At 39.3% G+C, this 18,147-nt stretch overlaps 1 long non-coding RNA gene across 4 annotated transcripts; it reads right to left on the reverse strand.

The window, feature by feature from the left end:
* Position 1: 1 nt before the first annotated feature.
* Positions 2-18,065, reverse strand: LOC114013104 (uncharacterized). Of its 4 annotated transcripts, XR_008747359.1 has the most exons (8): positions 14,656-15,989; positions 14,013-14,126; positions 11,968-12,059; positions 10,356-10,417; positions 5,771-6,330; positions 5,379-5,441; positions 4,168-4,285; positions 2-47 (listed from the first exon to the last, which is right to left on the reverse strand). It is a non-coding gene; the product is annotated as an uncharacterized LOC114013104 (long non-coding RNA). The 4 variants fall into 4 exon arrangements; XR_008747360.1 differs by lacking the exons at positions 14,013-14,126; positions 14,656-15,989 and adding an exon at positions 17,802-18,065; XR_008747361.1 differs by lacking the exon at positions 14,013-14,126 and having other exon boundaries at positions 14,656-15,986.
* Positions 18,066-18,147: the final 82 nt, after the last annotated feature.

Consider the following 18,147-nt stretch of genomic DNA (forward strand, 5'->3'; position numbering starts at 1 on the left):
ACTGACCTATTCTACAACTTCAGACAACTTCCTTCATACCCGTTTCCCTGTATGGACAACAATATTCAGAACACAGATGATGAAAGAATTACTTTTTGTAAGTTAATGGTTTTCTGATTTTAAATGAGGTACTGTTAAAGTACAAGTTCAACAATTACTTCATAATTGTGTTGTACAAAATACATCTAAGACCCTCAGTTATAACAGAAAGACAAAATCCAGAGATTCAGTCACTGGGGTATTGCTCCTCAGTTCCAAATTAGCCTTATTAATCCAGTCTATTAGGTTTTGGTCGGATCTTTTGCTTGGTTCACTTTTGGGGTTTTAGCTGGTTTTTTGCTTATAACTATAGTTATGTGAGAAGCGTAATAGGATTACATTCTAATCACAAAAGAAGAGCTATATGAATCTTTCAGTTTTGATTCAAAATATTATCTGCATTTTTTCCCTTACTTTCCCATAATGCAGAACTGTTACTGTACTAAAACTGCAGTACCCAGCATGGAAAAATAGATGAGCCCTAGATTTCAGTGTTGTGGTAGAGGGTATATGAAACCTCCTTGCCAGCCAGGTGATGGGGCACACTGAGCACGCCTAGGTTTGTCTGGGTCAAGGTAGTGAGTTACACTCACTGTGTAACACTTCTGAAAATGCTAAGGTCTTCCTGGGTCTTCTCCCAGGAAAGAAAAAAAACACCTTCCATGTCAGACTGCCACAATGAAAATTATTTACACAGCTTACTTATATCCTGACTTTTTAATCTAACAGAATTTATTTTAAATACAAAGTTGTCCAAGAATATCTAGCAAGTTGCAATAACTGCCTCTACCCTGTATCACTTCCACAGGTAGAGTTACAGGCTTATTTATAGTTAAATTTCTCCTTGACATAATTAATTGCCTTTTTGACTATAGAAAGAGAAAAGAAAAATATTGTATAAGGATTTGTAATTTCATACCACATTACTATGTATGAGACTTATTTTCCCACAAAATGGACCATGTGGGAATACACGAGCTGGTTTTAGTGGAACAGTCTAACAAAACAATCTGTATTCTAGTCTCTAGCAGATGGAACTGCTTCTTGTGGCTTCTGCACTTGTTTCTGTAGGCCAGGTGCACAGCTGTAGGCTATTACAGACTGTTCTCCCTATTCAAGATAAGTGGATAAACAGGAATTGACAAAATCTGATTTAGGCATGACAAAAGAAAATACAGATACAGACTGTGGGTGATGCCAAATATTTCACCAGCAGTCAATGCTGGTTCTGAAGTCATAAAACTGGTTCTGGCTTCCTTCATACATTCACCATCCAGGGGAACAAACCTAAGTTATTACTAGAATATCATTCCTATTTCTGATGAAGCAGTATTTGGTAGCTTATGCATAAAATGATTTCAGGTTTTGCTTTTAAGATGCTGCTTAACCTTTTCATTCATGGAGAAGACAATCAAATTCTCAACTGTGACCTGAAGAAGGCAGATATTCATCGCAGTATCTTCATGGTACCCACAGGTAAGATAAATGAATTTCAGACAAGCTGAGTCCAATGCTTTAATCTTTTATCAATATAATTCCATTAACTTTAAATGAAATGCTCACTAATTTTACTTATTTTCCTTTGCCGTAACTTCCCATTCTTCTTGCAGTTTTATACTCCTAACTGTAACTTATACTAAGACCCCTTATTATTTTAGAAAAGAACTAGCTGACTAATTATATACATGCCTTCTGCATCTGGTTCCAACACTACATATCTGCAGCACAAGTACAGTCTTTACTGTTGTAAAATTCCTTATGAAATCAACATCTCTCAAATTCCAAAACTTTCAAACTATATCACAGCTGCTGACTGTTTCTAACATTATTTTAGTAGTCTAGCAAACTCACATCTCCACTATAAGAGATGAATGAACCAGTTCCTTAATAATTTTCACACTTTTTTTTTTTCCCCAGTTGCACTGAGGGTGGGGGAGAGGACTGTCTTTGTTTCAGCTGCTTTTATTAGTTCTCTTTCCTCATTTTTTATTGTATGATAATGACACTTTTTTTTTTTTACTGAATTGTGTAGGTATATTTATTTGGAGCACTAGCCTTCTTCAACAGGTGTTTTGCTAAACAGATAGGTTTATAGCATTTTGGTATTAATTCACAGCTTCACAAAGAAGAGAAAGAAGTTCAGATTGACAGTGGTGAGTATTTTTGCTGGGAGATAGCAAGATTCTGTTGTTAAATAGCATGTAGAATTCCCAAGTAGGCAACACATAATACTAAGCTTGAACAATGACAATTAATAAACCCCTTAAAGTTCAGTATCGTTACCATGAAGAAAGAAACATTGAAATAATTGCTAGTGATAGGTTCTGTTAGACAAAACACCTTTATGTGCTACTTCAGGTGGTCTTCAGAATTTTTTTAATGGAGGAGGGATTCTACTGAGATGTATTTGTGACTTCTCCCATATGCACCCACATTCTGTAGCACTGACCAAAGAATAAAAACCAATGCTTACTTACCACTCCAGAAGTCAACACATGTAGTTCCTTTACTGTTTTCAAAAAAACAGGCCTAAGCCAAAAATGCACACAGACACTTACAAGGTATCTTCAAAAGGTATTGGCTGAAGGAGGTAGCTTTCTTTGGAAAATATTATTCTTAACTTTCCTGCATACCTGCATGGATAATATTTATCTGCTTCACAGGAACCATGGAAAATAATTGTATTCAAATTCACTAAGTACTTTCAATGAAAATGATTAAACCCATGCAAAGTATGAGTTCATAGAATCACAGAATAGCAGGTTGGAAGGAACCTAAAGGATCATCTGGTCCAACCTTTCTTGGCAAAAGTATGGTCTAGACAAGATGGCCCAGCACTGTCCAGCCAAATTTTAAGTGTTCAGTGTTGGGGAATCCACCCCTTCCCTGGTGAGATCATTCCAATGGGTAATTGTTTTCATTGTGAAAATTTTTCCTTGTGTCCAATCAGAATCTTCCCAGGAGTAACTTGTACCCATTACCCCTGTCTTTTCCATGTGACTCCTTGTAAAAAGGGAGTCTCCATCTTCTTTGTAGCCACCCTTTAAATACTGGAACATGGTAATAAGGTCTCCCCTAAGCCTTCTTTCCTCAAGGCTGAACAAACCCAGTTCTCTCAGCCTTTCCTCATATGGCAGACTTCCCAGTCCTTTGATTATCTTTGTGGCCCTTCTCTGGACCCTCTCCAGCCTGTCCACATCTTTTTTGTATAGCTGGGACCAAAATTGAACACAGTATTCCAGGTGTGGTCTGACAACTACTGAGTAGAGTGGGATAATGACTTCATTACCTCTGCTGGTGATGCCCTTGTTGATGCAACCCAGCATCCTGTTGGCTTTCTCTGCTACAACAGCACTCTGTTCACTCATATTGAGTTTGTTGTCCACCAGGACCCCCAGATCCCTCTCCACAGAGCGACTCCCCAGCCAGGTAGATCCTGCTCCACTCCTGGATTATGTTTTCCCAGGTACAAGATCTTACACTTGTCTTTGTTGAACTTTGTCACATGGTCCTACTCTACTTATTACTGTAATGTATTCTACAACTGATGCATATTTTGTATTATACGATACTATTGGTAAACACTGCAAGGAATGGGTTCAAAGAGAGAAATGCTGATCTAAAAGCAACACAAGAAGTAATAAGATAGGTCTAGAAGGGGTGTACACACTGCTTATAACATTGCTTCTCTATACCCACTTGCTACATCCAAATATGATTTCTAAATTCCAGGGGAAATGTATTGAGGTTATCAATACAACAATGATGTAAATTAATGCTCAATGGTAAGAATACTTTCTCTGGTGCAGTTGATGCAGACATGAGTTCATCCCTGAAACTTAGAAATTTCACTTCTGAAATGTAAAGTGATACCTTTAAAGGGCCTTCTAGAGAGATGACCAGTTTTTAGCTCAGATTCTTCTGAGGTTCAAGACTAAGTCTGAAATCAAACTCCAGGCTTATATGCTCTACTAAAGCAAATAAAAATACATTATTGATAATTTACAAGTAAGATACATTCCAAAATACACTCTTATGCAACAGATATGAGGAGTATTTTCTAGAAAACCAGATGGCTCTCAAAACACCACTCAAGAATTGTTCAAACAACTGTCTTAAATAACTCACGTAAGTCTAAGGTAGCCTGGACTGGTCTGAATCTGTTTAGGATGGCCTGATGAAACAAAGAACTGTAAGTTCATGATGTGGACCTGTGTTTTTCTTTCACAACATCTTTCTGGATGATCTGAAAAAGCCAGAAAGAAAAAGAAGAAAAGGAATAGCATTTCAGTGAGGTGTAAAATACACATTCTATTTCTAAGTTTGAAACTCATATGATTAAACCAACATTGTTTTGCTCAAGCAGATTACGAAACTAGCATTTGTGAAAAAGTAGCTGAAGTGATATATTCAGTAAAAAGAACCCACAGCTGCTGCCCTTGCTGAGGGTGTCACTGGTAATACAGAGCAGTTCAGACTGGTAACGGAAGCAAGTAGATGATGGTAACTTTGTACAGTTTTATGTCCTCCAAGCAATGTACATTCTTTCCCTTTCCATAACCCTCTCTCTGCCCATGTTTTGACAGAGCAACACTGGCAGTTGTTTGGAAGAAATTGTATAGTCCTGATGATAATATTAAAAAAAAATAAAAAGAAGATTCTCAAGGCATACTGTAAACTCAGTGCTGTTATATGGGACATTTTTAAGATGATCTATTGACGCAAGTTTCACCTTGAGGCAGGGATGCTTCCCAGTAGATGTAACCCAAATATAGGATTTCTGGGAAAAATATTAAAGAGAGGAGTGGAAGACTTGACATTACTTTGAGAGACAATTAACAATGAAAGGAACTACGTGATAGAACTTCTACTGTAGGTAGTACTGTTAGAGTCTTCATGACTACTTTACTTTTTGCTGTTAAATTCTTTCCTCTGTTTTCCTAGTCCAGAGGTGCATCTGGTTTTACTTATGGGCAATAGCTTTTCTTGTGTATGCAAAATACCTCTTTCTCCAATACAGCATGCTGTCATTGTACTTTAATACATCTGCCGTATGATATGCATGTGTTAATACTGTGATTCCTAATTGCTAATAACAAGTGTTAATATTGTGATTCCTAAATTATTTTGCCACTCAAATGTAATGATATATATTCTATATCAGACTGTTTTGGCACAAAGATGATTCATGTCTTAGTAAGACTGGTCTGTAGGTCACCAAAGATTTGGTTAGATTATATATGGCTAAGGTGATTAATTGTCTTGGTGTTAGTGAAAGGCGCAGTCCTGCTTTTCACTCTACAGTATTCTGAAGCACAAGAAAAAGTTCTAGGGCTTACCTGACCACATGGCAGCTTTAATTTGTTAATCCAGTCAGTTCATGAAGTTTTACCCCCTAGGGCCTGGAAGAAAGGCCAGAAAGAGAAGAGAAGAGAAAAAAAGAAATAGTTGATTAGCTAGTGGGGATGTGAAACTAAGTCCACCACAGAAGTAAATTTGGCAAACTAATGCACTGATGTCTTCAATTAAAAAGTCCTGTCAAACACTGAGTATGGTATAAGTTAATTTGTGTCTAATTATTTGATGTTGTATATATAGGATCATAAGATATTGTGGCAGATATGCTTACACTTTCTATAACCAGCTGGCCAGAAACAGTTTTCCTATGTGGCTTGTTAGAGTTCAAACACATATATCATAAGACACAGAAGTAAATACAAAGAAGTCTCACCTTTTCAATCAAACGTGTAGATGCAGTGCTTAGGGACATGGTTTAGTGACGGACTTGGCAGTTCTCGGTTAACAGTTGGACCTGATCTCAAAGGTCTTTTCCAAACTAAATGATTCGATGATTCTAAACCTCCCCTCAAGTAAAAGGCTAAATACAGCTCATTTCATCACAGCTCTGGAGAATAATGCTGTCTCTTATAGCAGTAATTTTCCTCCTACAGTTGGACTACTATTTCCCAAAGCTTACAGCCTTTAGAGATAAATGAATTTTTTTTTATAAATGTCCCCCAAAACACAGATTGTGGAGTATTAAGCAAAACATCTTTCACACATAGGAAACTGGGGAGCAATGATAGTAAAGGGTCTCTAATGTGTCATTCATATAAACAACCACCATACAAGTCACAGTCTTTTCTTAGCTATATATAGTTTTATTGATGTATGTAATGACAAAACAGAGGTGACAAATGATAGGAAAAGTATGAGGAATTACAGTTGTCACAGCCCGTTGCCTTTGTTTTCTGCACATCTTAACATTCCAAAGTTCTACTTCCCAAGGATCTGAAAGCAAGCATATAATCAGAAGATCCAGATAAGCAATAATTCTCCATGACAGACCTTGTTACATATCTAAAATACACATTATTTCAAAATCTATGTCCTGTGGTTCACCTACTGTTTTCACTGCCTACATGAGATTCCCCAGAACTTCTGAAGAGAAATATCTATACGGCAGTTTGGAAATTACATTTGGGGGACTATTTCTTATCATACTATAAATATCTATTTTCATAGCAGAAATTAATCTAACATAACTGTTTATCAAGTCAGTAAAACACTGCCATGTTCACTCTCAAAAACACGTGTCAAACTGTACAAGAAAAATTCAACAGAGGATTACTTGCTGCAGTGCGCAGAAAATGTATTTTATATTTATTATGTGTGATGAGTGATGGCACTTACAATAAAACTGATTTGGGGTAATGATGTGCTACCAGGAATAAGGAAGACATTTTCTATCTTAACAAGATTCTTCTGCAACCTTCATTTTTGAGTAATTTTGACAGGAGGAAGTTAATATTTAAAAAAAAAATACAAAAACAACAAACCATTAAGCACTTTGTTGGGAGAAGTGTACTATACCAACTGGCTTTAATTTGACAGATGTAGTACCTGAATTCAGAAGCTGTTTATAAAGTAGAATATGGGATTCAGCCAACCAACAAAACAAAACCCAGAAGCATTAAGAATAAATTCATTAAGTGACATTAAGATAAGGATATTGTTACTTAGAAACTGTAATTATGTTATGTTAATAATTTATCCACTGCCTTGTATAATACACATTAAATCCTGTAAGCGGCACACCATTTTGTTACATGTAGACTATGCACAGACACAATAAAAAAAAAAAGTCTGAGAGGACTGGATACTGATGTTTCTCCTATAGTGATATTTACCTTTAGGGAATAATAAATATATGGCTTATTTACCAGTGAAGTTACATTTCAGCTTTTTTTCAGTTACGGGATTTACAGGGTTTGCATTGGCTTTTCACAGAATCACAGAATGATCAGGGTTGGAAGGATCTCTTGAGATCATCCAGTCCAACCCCCTGCTAAAGCAGGGTCACCTAGAGCAGGTTGCAGAGTCACATCCAGGCAGGTTTTGAATGCCTACAGGGAAGGAGACAACACAGCCTCTCTGGGTAGCATCTGCCAGTGCTCTGGCACCCTCAAGGGAAAGAAGTTTTGCCTCGTGTTCAGATGGAGCTTCCAGTGCTGCACTTTGTGCCCGTTGCCCCTTGTCCTGTCACTGGGCACTGCGGAAGAGAGCCTGGCCCCGTCCTCTTGGCACTTGCCCTTAAGATATTTGTATACATTGATAAGACCTGTCTCAGTCTTCTCTTCCCCAGGCTGAACAGGCCCAGCTCTCTCAGCCTCCCCTCACAGGGGAGATGCTCCGGGCCCCCCATCACCTCCGCAGCCCCCGCTGGCCCCTCTCCAGCAGCTCCCTGTCTCTCCTGACCTGGGGAGCCCAGCACCAGACACCGCACTCCAGACACGGCCTCACCAGGGCAGAGCAGAGGGGGGGGGGGTCCCCTCCCCCGTCCTGCTGGCCACGCTCCTCCTCATGCACCCCGGGACACCACTGGCCTTCTGGGCCACACGGGCACGCTGCTGGCCCATGGGCAACGTGCTGCCCACCAGCACTGCCAGGCCCTTCTCCGCAGAGCTGCCCCCAGCAGCTCAGCCCCAGCCTGCACTGGGGCGTGGGGTTGTTCCTCCCCAGGTGCAGGACCCTACGCTTGCCTTTGCTGAACTTCACCAGGTCCCTCTCCACCCAGCTCTCCAGCCTGCCCGGCTCTCACCAAATGGCAGCGCAGCCTTTGGTGTATCAGCCACTCCTCCCGGTTAGGTGACATCAACAACTTGCTGAGGGTACGCTCAGTCCTTCATCCAGGCCACTGAGGAATAAGCTGAACAGGACAGGGCCCAGCACTGACCCCGGGGAAACTCCACGAGCTACAGGCCTCCAGCCAGACCCCGTGCCGCTGACCGCAGCCCCCTGAGCTCTGCCATTCAGCCAGTGCTCAGCCCACCTCACCATCCATCCACTCACCTAACCCAGGCCTCCTGAGCTGACCTGTGAGGGTGTTAAGGGAGACAGCATTACGAGCCTTGCTGAGGTCAAGGGGGACAACACCCACCACTCTCTCCTCATCTACCCAGCCAGTCATTCCATCATAGAAGCCTATTAGGTTGGTCAGGCATGATATCCTCTTGGTGAGTCCATGTTAACTACTCCTGATAACCTTCTTTTCCTCCCCATGCTTAGAGATGACCTCCAGGATGAGCTGTTCCATCACCTTCCAGGGATGGAGGTGAGGATGACTGGCCTGTAGTTTCCTGGGTCCTCCTACTTGCTCTTTTTGAAGACTGCATTGACACTGGCTTTTCTCCAGTCCTCAGGCATCTCTTCAGTCCTCCAAGACCTTTCAAAGGTGATGGGGAGTGGCTTAGCAATACCGTCTGCCAGCTCCCTCAGCACTCAGGGATGCAGCCCATTGGGGCCATGGATCTGCAGGTGTCAGGTTTGCTTAAGTGATCTCTAATGTGATCCTCCACGACCAAGAGAAAGCCTTCCTTTCTCCAGACTTCCTGTCTTGCCTCCAGGGCATGGGAAGCCTGTTACATTACTATAATTTAAGTTCTAAAACTCCCCAAGATATCCTCTAAGAATAATGCAATTCAGACAAGTTAAGCTGGCCTGCTGTAGTTGACATCATTATAAAGAGTAATGGAATATAATTATAAGAAGAAAAGTGTCAACTGTGGAAACAACAGAAAAAAAGAAAAGGAAAAACAGTTCTCAGATTTGCTTCTGAAATGTTTCAGTCTGACTCAAGAGTGACACCAAGGGGCAATTTATAAAGACCACTTCTTTGCTCTTCTAGTGTGATGATATCAACACTGACAACTCCTCTCTGAACTTCAGAACTCCATCTGGAAGCAGTAAAACGTCTGTTTGTTGTTTAGAATAATAATTTTAGCATATTGTCAATTCTACTAGGGTCTCAAACTAAGGATTTCAAGAAATCAAATATTTTTTACTGGTGAAGGGCACACGGTTAGGTAACAGCACAGCACAGACCAGTAGGTAGTATTTTGGAGCTGTGACACACACACACACACACAGACACATACACACAGACACACACACACACGATTTACAACCTTTTATCATGTGAGCAGAAGACCTAGAGTTACATGCTGCTTTGGCAGAATACAGGCATACCAAACAATGAGCATCCAGCCAAAGCATTTCTTGCTATGAACCCAAATTTGACTGTTGGTTTCCTTGAACATCCGGAAAAGCCTAAGACTTCCAGGAATCCTTGTCAGTGCCCATTCTTAACATGTGTTAAATTGGTATTACTTATGTGACAGAGATCAGTCACCTGAAAAAGGTAAGGAGAATTTTATCTTTCACTAATTTGAAAAAAGCTATTGTGAGTTTCAACACCGAAATAATAAAATGAAAAATCTCACCAGAAAAACAAAGAAAGTAATACTATTATGTCAATAATTAAACATATAGATTGAAATTCATCTCTCAGAACAGCAGCTTAAGGTCTTTTACCACACAACTTCAACAACAAAGCTTTGTTCTAACACTGCTTTGGGGTTTCTCTGCTCATGCTTGTGCCAGCTTTTTTGCCTGACTGTACTTCAGAAATTCTGCTGGCATAATTACATAGCACTTATCAAGAGAAAGAGAGTTTTCTGCTAGGACTATTACATTCCCTTCACAAACAACATTAGCTAGGCTGACAAAGGAATTCTTCTGGCTGTATAGTTGATTCTACATAGGTCATTTTGTGCTGGCACAGCTTTCTCCCCCACCCCCCTCACTAAGGCAACTGACCTACACTGTCAAGTCTTACAGTACGGGCTTGGTCTGAGTCCTCTCCAATTCTCTGAAGTTAGTTACAGAAAAAATCCAAAGAAAAAAGCCCCTTATAAATCACCTCATCACAACAACCCTAAAATTCTGAGATAGCAACGTATGTGTAAAAAATTCACCACTTTTTCTTCCCAAATGTTACTGTACATCAAGGAACAGCAGTCTTACAGGGAGTTCCCTCCTAAAAAAAAATAATTAAAACTTTCTGAAATGCTTATTATCAGAAATCCATATTTTGGTAAGTGCATGTTTTAACTGTATGGCTGGGAGGAGATAAGCTGTTCTAGGAATGAGGTACACACTGCTAATAAACAAAAGGAAGGGGTTATTAAAGGATTCATTGTGTTCTTTAACTTTTACAGGCTGCACAGAACAATGCTCTTTTTAGACACAATATTGTATAATGTCATTTGGGCACAGTGCAAAATCAAGAACAATGTGGATTTTGCCTGTTTAGTTCAGCACATTTTTTAATTAGACCACTGCTTTGAAAAGAGTGATGTTGCTGTTGCTACATCTGGTATTTCCAAAAAAGATTAAAGAACAAAACAACTGAATAGAAAAATGTTCCTTAAAAATAGTAATCAAAACGGCAATCGTATAATCTTTGTCAACTAAATTTCAGACAACTTCTGTATCCCTTACTACATTCAAAGTTTACTTAGCTAGGAACAAAGTTATGGAAAAGATTAAGTGCATAGCACAGACAAGCAGTGTTAACAGACTGTAAACCCTTTGGGGAAAGAAGATACCTTTTCATTTGTCACACATTCCACATGTGCCAACATGGTTATGCAACTACTAAGGACAACGCATAAACCAATAATTGTATAAGCAAGTTTGGATTAAACTAATACTTGTTAGAATGCCTGTGACATTTTTATGTTGGTGTAATAGTTTTTACAGAATATAAACTTCCATTTCTTTCTTCATTTCTTAATGCAAGCACTTACGTTTTGTGTTGGAAAAAATAACCTCCTACATACTACTATTTTAGTAACTTTGAAGATGGGCAAAACAAACTCAAACTGATCAGTGGCATAATGCCAACAGGAGTAAAGGAGTTACAACAAAAATAAACATGCACGAACACCTATGAATGATGTGAAATGCTTGGCATACACTAAAGTCTAACAAAAGTTTTTCTTCTGATAATTTTAACTGGATTCTCTAGCCATTCAGTGTTCAGGACAAGTTTATGTAACACACAATTACTTTATTTCAAATTCCCATCTACAGCATCACAGTGCCAATATGTGCTTTCTCTCAAAACAGGAGGGAAATTATAACTGACTTAGCCATCTCTATTCCAAATAACTCCCCATGAAAATTGCCTTCTCTGGAATAAAAAATACTGGCACAGAATAATTCTGGAGTAATCAGTCCTATTTAGAAACAAGTTCACTATTTCATTCTCACAGTTTCATAATGAAGTAATTATTTTCTGCAACAATATTAACGTGTTAACTATCTGTAGAAGAACAGCTTTAAAAATCTGTTTTTCTTTCTGTTATTCTTTCTTCATAGCAGTAATGCCATTTTGCTATTTTGCTTTAGTCATTACCAGAACTAAAATCTTAAGGGATCTCTAATGGACAACATGCTCCCTTCAGCTGGAGAAAGTGCATGAAAAACCCACATGGAACTAGTTATCTATTCCCACCTCCCTGGAGACAGAAAGACAGCATGTAAAACTTTCCATATGAAACATAACTGTTCTAAAACTCTTACCACATGTATAAGGCAGAAGGATCTGGCCTAGAGATGTTATGGAACCCAACAGTGGACATGGCAACTCCGAGCTTTTCCATGTCAGGGAGTCACTGCAGTAAGACAGGGTGTGAATAAACAGCATGTTACATGCCCTGCATTAACATCCTGTATTGATATTTTCAGTGCTAAGTTCAACATTTTCATTATCTCATAAAAACATTCTAGAAAAATGATATGAGGCACAGCTGAATTCTGTTTGATAGTGAGGAGTCACTTTGTGCATCTGTGTTAGACTGTAAGACCCACTTTAAATACCAGCCACCTTTTCTGCATTTTTTTACCTCTACATCAAGCTATAAGACTGATAATTTGATGGTATCCAGAACTGCAGATTCTCTCTGTTACTTGTCTCCTGCTAGAACAATACTAGCTTACAGCAATGGAAGATCATCTGAGGATCTGGCACTGAAGAGTTATCATTGTTGCTCAGTCAACTCTGCATCCTAGCCCCTGAGGTTCTCAAATTTGCCTCACTTCACAGGGAGCAAAATACCCCGTTTCCATTTATCACTTCCAGAGAATCTACATATCTTAGGCTTGTAATATATACTCTCCACATCCAACAGATTTATAGGTGAAAACAAATTTAACTTTAACAAAGCAGAAAGTTAATTTTCTTTATCAAGATGAAAGCATAAAAACAGTTGAACAGAGGTCTGGATTGTACTTAAAAGATATTTTCAGCTACTTCAGTACCTTAACTGACATAACTCCCACCAGTCCTACACCTGGCTTTCAGATCTCTAAAACCATACAGTCTCTGACCTTCTTCAGAATAGGTTCTCTCCTGTCTCTAACCTTTCCAATCCTAACTCAGTCACTGTATACATCATTAAAGTGATTTCATTCTTCCCTTCCTTGCATGAGCGTTCTTTGCTCAGCACATTCCTTCCACATTAAGCAATCCTTCTGCTACTTACAACATTTTCAACTGTCATAAGGTTTATAAACTATGTATAGATTCTTCAGAACGCACACACCTAAACCCCCATCTTTGTTTATTTTGAGCTTTGATAGCAAAAAACCCCACACATAACAAACAGGTTTGATAGCAAAACTATTTCTCTAAACCACCCTTCCCCTAATATTTCAGTCTGGAGGCTCTCGGTATCAAAACCACAGAAAAAATTCTGTATAAGGAATAAACTTTAATGACTGTGCGTTCAAAAAGAGGCATCTTAAGCAAAGAACTTGCTAGCACCCAACGTAATGATTTTTTCAGTCTGAACAACAAGCTAAGTAAGTAATAGGTAACACAGCTGAGAACTCTGAGCCTCCAGTTAAAGTCACCTGAAAAAAAGGGATAGCACTTGTAAAAGTTGACTGTTCAGTCTTCATTTCTAGAGATATAAAAGCAAGAGAAAGGTTGTATATACAGGCAAAAGTGAGAGACACATCACTACCTTGCAAAATAATGAGCTGAGCTTATGAAGTATCTGAAAGGTAAGGAGATAGACACAGAAAATTATAAACTGGTATTTTAGTCTATGGATCTATGTATTTCTTTTGCTATCTAAAGTAAAAACAATTAATGTTGTGCCCTTTTGGAAGTCTGCAGTATGTGCCTTAACTGTTTCAAAAGACAGGCTTTAACTTAGATTGGAGACCTTAGAAAGAAGAATCCAGCTCAAAAGTACTCATTATCAACCCACAACGAGATATGTAAGAATTAAGTTGCTAAATTCCTTTGAGGATGCCTCTTTGCAAGAAGTAATTCTACAGCTGGACTGTGGAAGAGAGCTTATGCTATGGTGCTACATTCAGAAAACCAAAGACTTTTATTTGAATCTCCTCCAATCAAATAGCTTAAAATACATTAATGTAACACAAATACAGCAATTATGCGGGTGTCCAGCAGAGGGAAAGTAAGAGGTCAGAAACAGCATTTGTTAAATAGCAGGGTTAGAACAAATTGGTGAATAGATGTTTCCAGGTCAAGATATCTTAGTTTGGACTGCACGTGGTCTTATGCAAATATAAAACCTGCTTTATAATTCACTTACGTTTCCAGGAACCCCAGAAAAGCTTAGGATAGACTTGGCTCTTGAAAAAGCCATCATGCTGAAACATAGTCTGTTTTTTGTTCTCTAGTTCTCAGCTACATCTCTACAAGCTACCTGGAAAGAGATTTTGCCAAAGTTTAAGAATATTAATTTATAATCTCCTGGCACTTAATCAAACTTAAACCTAGTTCAGTATTTTCAGTTCTTTGTCAAGCCTTATTAATATTATGAAAGGTATTTAGAAAAACTCTTCCACAGCCTTCCTTCAGGACAGATATGTCACTTGTTAGGGTGCAACCTCAATTCATGTTTTCCACAAAAACTTTCTGGACTCATTTAACTCCACCTACTTCTTCTATGTAATGCTGAACCTAATTTCTAGAATGTCTTTTAAGATTATTCCTTCACATAAACCTCACATGAAGAGGCATACTTCTAGAATGGCACTCTCATAGCCAAGCACAGTTATCTATATTTTTCTTTTAATAATTTACCTTGTAAATTATTAAATTGTCTTTTTCCTCTTTCTAGGTAAATAACTTATTCTTTACACTTTGTTTTTAAAGGCTCATTCTGACTTCAAAGCAACTCTAAATATCATGCTACTCATCTAAGTGCATAACTAGCATATATATTTGAATACCTTTACACTTCAGGATATGTCTCACAGCGCGTCTCCTTTCCTGCTCCTCCTAATCTCAGCCAAACACTTCCTCTCCCATCTTGCAGCAGCTCAGGAACTTATCTGATCTCAAAGTAAACTGAGTCAATTCACTCATAAGCCAGCACCCTAACACTACTCTTCTTCCCCCTTCCACTGCTGCTATTTTATGGAGTTTAATAAGCTTACTCATTGGTGGTGAGCTGTTAAATTCTTGAAGTTGTTAACCTGTTTGAAGCCCTCTAGTGAAATGTATCTTTCTTTTCTGCTTCAGTTCACATAACTAAAACATCAGTATTTCATAACTATACCTGCTAAGCTGTAAAGTGCATGTGAGAACCTTGGAAGAAAGTTACTATATAATACAGCATAGTATTCCTAATATTACATGAATGAGGACCTCCATTTCACTGCTATAGGATTGACATCACAGGCTGCAAACTAGGGGTGAAGCTATCTTGAGATAGTTCAATAAGTTAATAGCTTGCTCTTATTGAAAAAGGAAGTCCTTTTCCCCCATTCTTACTTTATACCAGCTCTGGCATTTGTCAAACGCCTCTTAAGAGTTCATTCATCTCAGTAGCACAGGAGGAAAAAGAAAGTAGATTGTTCTGTAGCTAAATTTAATGAGATGGACTGACTCAGCAAAGGGCCTAGCAAGAGCTAGAAGGCAGCATGAGGATGGGTAGAGCTGTGACTGTAGGGGAGACTGTTTCTCTGCACCCCAGTCCCTCCACATATTAACCATGAGGTGGTCCAGCCTCTTTTCTAAGCAGTGCTTTGATACTTTAAGTCAGTCATGATGTGACAATGGATTTATATGGGTGGTTCTCAGTAAGAAAAGCTTTTTAATATTTATTAAATTACGAGGCTTGTATATTTATTCTAAACATTTTGATACAAAAGAGATTTAAACAAGAAAAGCTTTTATAATGCTTTAAAACCTCAAGAGAATGTGACCATTTACATCCCAGTAGCTACTTTGCCAGTAAAATTATCATCATTCCACCTACGTTTTGTTTTGAGTACCAGCTGTTCATAAGTGGAAAAACAAACTACTAGCCCTGTTAAAAAATGTAGTGTTTGAGTTTACACAATATCTGTGTGCGACACAGCCTGCAAAACAGGTTTGTATGCTCTGAAGGACATCTGGCATCTTCTGAAATGCTGTGGACTAATTGTTTTTATCCTAGCAAGTACCTAGGGAATAAGTACCTGTCAAGGAAGGAAGGAGTGTTGGATAACACAAGTGATTATTTTCCCATGAAATCAGTGGTAATACATGCTTCCATACCTCTGATCAAACACATATTTGGCCCCACCCCCCTACCCCCCCCCCAAAAAAAATCACAACTCAGTACTTTAGGAGCTGACAGAATGAAGCTCCATTTCAAAAACCTTCAAGAAGCCTTTTTAAGGAATGCCAAAGTGTATGTAAGAATTGCTGCCTACATGTTCCATGTGCTGGTAATCTTAAGGTAAGTTTTAATTGCTCTGAAAATATAGTACCTGCCTCCAGTTAAGGCAGGTACTTCCTGACTTGTAGGCTGTGTCAAGGCTCAAACAAAGAACAAGCTTGCAATACGGCACTGCAGTCATAAACCTGAGCTATTAAATGCTCATGATGGTAAAAAGTGTACAATAACAAGCCACCTATCAGCAGAATTCATGAAGCTTGGTTTCCACTGGATTTTTATCTATTATTCAACAGTAGTAACCCATGAGCTCCTTTGTTCCAAATAGTGTTATCTTGTTTCCATACTAAAGGAAATATATCAGATACCTACCGGTTAATAAATATCACCTAACAAGCAAAGGTTAGTATTTAAAAACAAACCAACCTACCTATATTGACGTGTTCCTTATGATGCTTAGGAAACTTATTTCTTACTCCTGTAGCTTTAATTCTAACTGCTTTTCTCTGATAAAAAAGGATCATATCCTATTCTTTCTTCTATCCCAGCCCTCAGTGGGACTGCATGTGACCTTTTTTTCTTTTTTTGAAACAGAAAATTGATTGCCATACACAGCTGAGAAACTTACTGCTAGTTTAACAGTTTAACAAAATTCTAAACTTTAGAACAGTAACACCAGTGAGCCTCTTCCTTAATTATACCCAACTTTGAACAACAGAGGTCCTGGCAATGTGTCTGAAAACTGGAAAGTAACTTGGCACTAGAGAATAACCAGAGTGTCTTTCACAGGGCCTTTAAAACTTATTCTTTTGGCTCAGAGGAGGGTAAACTCTTGGTGCTTGAAGGAAAGGCTTCCACTTAGCAGAGGTGTATAGTCTTTCATTGTGAATTACGTATCTTTTTTCTTTCAAAATGAATTCTCTGTGGTGTTAGTGGGGATTCTTTTTTTAATTTTAATTTTAGAAGTGTTGGCCTGTACACTAGTGTTTTCCCTGAATATGATCAGTTGGAAGCACATTTTTCCATTAACATATGTGCATTACCTGCCACATAGAATTTTTTTGCTTGTCAAGGGCATACATGTTGCTGGTGGTGTGCGGCCAGAAACCATCAGGTTCTTGTGTCAGGATCACATCACAAAAATGCCACTTCAGGAGCATTTGTGTAGTTCTCAACCAAAACTACACTGGATTTTGTACTGAATGGAGACCTTTACAGTTGAGTTTTAAGCCCATTTTCTTTCAAAACAACTCCATAACCTGCCCTGCAGTGTTTGAATACAAGTAATGCTGCAGATGACTCAGTCCTCACATGTAAGCACTCCAAGAAGCTCCCTTCTCCCAAGCACTCACTTTGTCTAGTTATAAACACTTAGGCTGAACCTTCAAAGATAAAACGCTGCCACAGCCATGGGCAGCCTACTAACCAAAATCTCCTTGTTTGCCCTCTGTTTCTCCTGGTCTCCTCCAAATATACCTCACTTCCAGCAATGCTTTTTTGTGTTTGTTGTTTTGTGTTTTGGTTTTTTTAAGTACTATTAGCCTTACCAGTCAAGGGCCTCAGTACTTGACAAGTCCTACCGAACCTGCCTGAACAGGATTTTTTTTAATGATAATAACCACGTCACGGTGTGCTGTAGAGGTGCCAAAATTGGAACTTTTAATGCATCCTGCCAGCTTACGGCTGGACACGTACAGAAACACTTGCTCTCACCTCACGTCAGAGCACAGCTCCACACAAATCTTCATTTGGGGGTTTCCTGACCCAACACCGGTGCCGTCACCGTACTGCCACCGTACCTACGCTTTCTAGGAGTAGGTAGGTGCAATTTCGCATAGATAAAAGCTAAAACAAGCACGCCTTCACCAGACTCCAGCCGCTGAGTCCTTAGGGGAGGCGGGAAATCCAGTGATGGGGCAGCGGGCGCCGGGCCCTGCTCCCCCGCCCCGCCGCGCCCCCTGCACAGTGCCCGATACAGGCCCGGCTCCCCCGGCCGGGCAGCGTCCCACCCGGCTGCCGCCCGTCCCCACCTGGAACGCCGAGGGGACGGTGAGCCGCC

The sequence above is a fragment of the Falco peregrinus genome, chromosome 5, assembly GCF_023634155.1.
Source record: "Falco peregrinus isolate bFalPer1 chromosome 5, bFalPer1.pri, whole genome shotgun sequence".
Lineage (NCBI taxonomy): Eukaryota > Metazoa > Chordata > Aves > Falconiformes > Falconidae > Falco > Falco peregrinus.